This window comes from Crocodylus porosus, unplaced genomic scaffold (assembly GCF_001723895.1).
Source record: "Crocodylus porosus isolate Cpor-Errol unplaced genomic scaffold, CroPor_comp1, whole genome shotgun sequence".
NCBI classification, from domain to species: domain Eukaryota; kingdom Metazoa; phylum Chordata; order Crocodylia; family Crocodylidae; genus Crocodylus; species Crocodylus porosus.
In genome coordinates, this window is record NW_017728886.1 from 206,113,491 (window position 1) to 206,117,293 (window position 3,803).

General features: G+C 45.1%; 1 long non-coding RNA gene across 1 annotated transcript in view; it reads right to left on the minus strand.

The window, feature by feature from the left end:
- LOC109324941 overlaps positions 1-3,121 on the minus strand; it is an 11,730-nt gene extending 8,609 nt beyond the window's left edge. The window contains exon 1 of the long non-coding RNA XR_002105049.1: positions 2,787-3,121. This is a non-coding gene — a long non-coding RNA (uncharacterized LOC109324941). The remainder of the gene's footprint in view (positions 1-2,786) is intronic.
- Between the last annotated feature and the right edge of the window lie 682 nt (positions 3,122-3,803).

Sequence of the window (3,803 nt, forward strand, 5' to 3'; positions counted from 1 at the left end):
GGGTGACTAGGGTCTGGAACCAACTTCCAAGAGAAGTGGTGCAGGCTCCTACCCTGGGGGTGTTTAAGAGGAGGTTAGATGAACACCTTGCTAAGGTCGTTTGACCCCAATACTCTTTCCTGCCATGGCAGGGAGTCGGACTAGATGATCTGCTCAGGTCCCTTCCAACCCTAGAAACTATGAAACTATGAAACTAAGTAAGAGCACAAATTTTTGCTGCTACTATTTCTGCCACTGCAAGTGCACACCCTTGCTCATCTAGACAGAGCCCCAGAGATCTAGTTCAACCTGCTGTCTGAGCCAAGATCATCCCTATCCAAACCATCCTATACAAATCCATTGTCTAACCTCTTAACAGAACTATAGTCAACCCTGATAAAAAACCCAAGATACGACACTCTAACCTGCCACAGGTGAAGCAGAAAGGCCACAGTGGCCAACACTCTACTGTAAATTGCTACCCTGAAACCAGTCTTCAGTTGAACTTTGGATTGCTTTAAGAAAAAAATGCCTAAGTAGTATCCCAGATATGAACGAGGTTCTGTCCACAAATCCCAAGAAATGTCAATAACTATACAGTGACTTCTAAGAAACTGTTCTTTCATGCAACTGCCCTTGTTGTCTTGTATGCATATATACATAGAAGTTCATAACAATAGCCTAAAATAGGAGTCAGCAACCTATAGCCCTAAGAACATTTGGATTTAGCCCATGGACATTTGGTGGCAGGGGACACCTTCTGAAGGTGCTCTCAACATGCTGCCATGTTTTTAAAAAAATGTTTTGTATCCTGGAACTTGGATATCAAAGCAATTACTGGATTTTATTAGGAAAATCTGGGTAAAATTCTAAGTTATGTGTTATTCAGGTGAAATAGTTCTAATGATCTCTTCTGGACTTAAAATCCATTATTTTACTAATTAAGTAAAGTTGATTTATATTTACATGTGGGTAACTACAACCAGAACTTGGTCTACTGTGTTAATGAAATGCATGAGTGAAATGATGTGTGCATGATAGAAAGGATCCAAAAGAAGGTGTTAGCACTGAATTTAGGAGCCAAATACCTCATTCCAGATGGACCCAAACCCTCAGACCTACTATGACCTCTTCATTCAATAATAGGTGAATTTTATTGACACACAGTGATAGCAGATAAGAATAATGCAAACAATTCTATATCTACCAGTCCTAGAGCTGCACAGGGTTAAGGTACATCTAGCCAGTATGCAAGCTTCAATCTGAGGTACTCTCTTCAATGTCAGATATCAGCAGCCTGGAGGTTGGAGACTGAAGCCCATCTCCCCCTACCCCACAGTGGGGTGGGTGAGACACACTGGTGGTGTGCCCTCTGTTCATAGTAGCCTTGGGTTCCCCTCTGAGGGACCTTTTGCTGGTCTGAAATACCTTCTTTTGTGCCTTTTCCCCTCTTTGATGATTCTTCGTCTTGGACAACACTGATGGGTCTCTCTGTGGATGTGATACTCTCCACATTCTGTCCTGTGAGCATATTCCTTTGTTTCATATGCCCATCACATGCACACATACTAATTTGGGTTTTCCTGGTCTTCTTTTAATGTGGTCTGTTCCCCAAAATCAGAAATCCCAAGGGCTTTGCACTTGGGTAATTGTAACCTGGTGCCACATTATCTCATGTTATGGAACAGCGTGGTAAATGCCTTCAATTTCCCAGCCTGTGTGTCCACTTGCTGCTTGCCAGTGTCAGACACAGTGGGCCTTGAAGGCACAAACAGGCTTTTACAAATCAGTTAAATCTTGCTGTTGCCCTGCACCAGTGCTCTAACACATACCTACTTTACTTCCAAGTCAGTTCCCAAAAGCAAACTTCTAACTACCATTATCCAGCCATCAGTCTCCTTCTTGAAGGTCTACACCTTCACATCATAAATGGAGCATAATCAAGGGAATTACCTGGAACGTTCATGACCTCCACCAGTCATTGCAGGAAAACTATGACGGCATTTGTGGTCAGGTGCTCCAGTAGTGGACATTGTGATGAACCCTTAATTGTCCAAACATCACCCATACCCATTCTGACTTGGCCTTTAGCCTCAGCATTCCCTAACCTGGCAACTGAGTTCTAGCCAATTGGGTTTAAACAGACCTTCTGGGACAGCCCAAGATGCTATTAAACCTTTTACTCGGCATTCCAGGTAGCAATCTGTTCAGCAATCAGTGCCTTATCTGATTGCCAGGATGGCTGTTTAGACCAGATAAACATCCCATAGTCAGAATCTTTCGGGACCCAACTTGTTCCTGGCAATTTTACCCCTCCTGGACAATAGGCAATACTTTCCTTGTCATCATCGCAACCAGATGCTGGTGCCATCATAGCACTACCAGTGCTCCTTCCGTTCTGTCAGAGGCTGGAGAACTGCCAAGGCTTGGACCTGTCCTGTACAAGCAGCATGCCTGGTTTCCATCAGATCCCACCATTCTACTTCTTGTTCCAGATCTCTGCACAAATACTGGGAATTAATAAAACTACATTGCAATATGATTTCTACTGTAAAAAGCAAAAAATACATATCCAGCACAAGCAAAACAAAACAAAACACAGGAAAACAAACAAAAGAATTACAATAAAAACAAATGGTCAATCCGGCCTTTTTGATCTTTGGCATGGCTGAACTCTCTGAGGCCCTGGAAGCGATGCTTCACATGATGCACCATTTCCTGTAGCCACTCTACAGCTATTTCATAGCCTATCAAGAAGTTCTGCTTATATTTCATTGTTTAGCATAGTTAATATCACAACCACTGACAGCAATAGCATTTCGCAAACACAGCAAAACACAATTGCTATATATAACACAGTCAAGTTTGATTCCTCTCTGTACCAAGCAAACTTCTTGATGCTTCAGCAGTGGTCCACACCCTGCAAAACACAAATACAAAAAGGGAGGGGCTCAACCCCCTTTAGGTTAGTTCTCTTTCAGCTTGTACACTGTGGCTGGCTTTGCCCTGGCCCTTGCCATGTTGGAGCTCATTCAGAGATTTCCTTCTTTGCTTCTTGCAGAGGCTTCCTTTTCAGCAGTCCCTTCTTCTCAAAGTGACAGGTACTCCAAGGTGCACCCTGCCACACAATTTCCCTCCCTGGCCTTCACCAAGGACTTTTCTATAGAGGTATGCTTCCCCTAGCCTTTTCCCGTCAAAGGGTGACCCACAAGACAGAGGGAGCTAGGATTTTCAGGCACTCTATTTTCGCCTTTCCCTGGGATGGCAACATGTGGCATTTTGTAGAGACTACCTTGCCACAAGTAGCTCCACCACATTAACCAGTCTGAGGAGAGTGTAGTTTTCAGGACTTACCCAGGAGCAATCTCCAGGATCTCCTGTCCTGGTCATCTGCACCCCTCATGGGCACAGTCTCTCACTTCTGGGCTCCCTGGCATCTTATTGGGCTAGCTGAGTTCTCAGACTTTTCAGCTCTGGTAGTCTTAGTCATCTCCTTCAACATTTTTACCTCTCTAGGGCCTCACCTCTGGAGTGCAAGACCCCTTGGTCTTTCAGGGCTCTTCCAGACCCCTCTGGGCTACAGGCCCCCACACCCCTTTGGTCTCCTGCTGTGTTTCCCTGGACTTTGACCCCTCTCTGGGTCCTGACCCCACTCCTGGGCCATGAGACCTTGGCATCTGGCCCTGCTAACACTTGTCTCTCCTGGGGTGCAGATCTCTGGCTCGGTAGCCTCACTGATCCTCAGCCGTCAGGCCTTTCATCAGATCTCTCTCTCTCAGCTCCCCTCGAGCCTCTGGAAGCATCTGGTTGCACTTTCTCCTGGC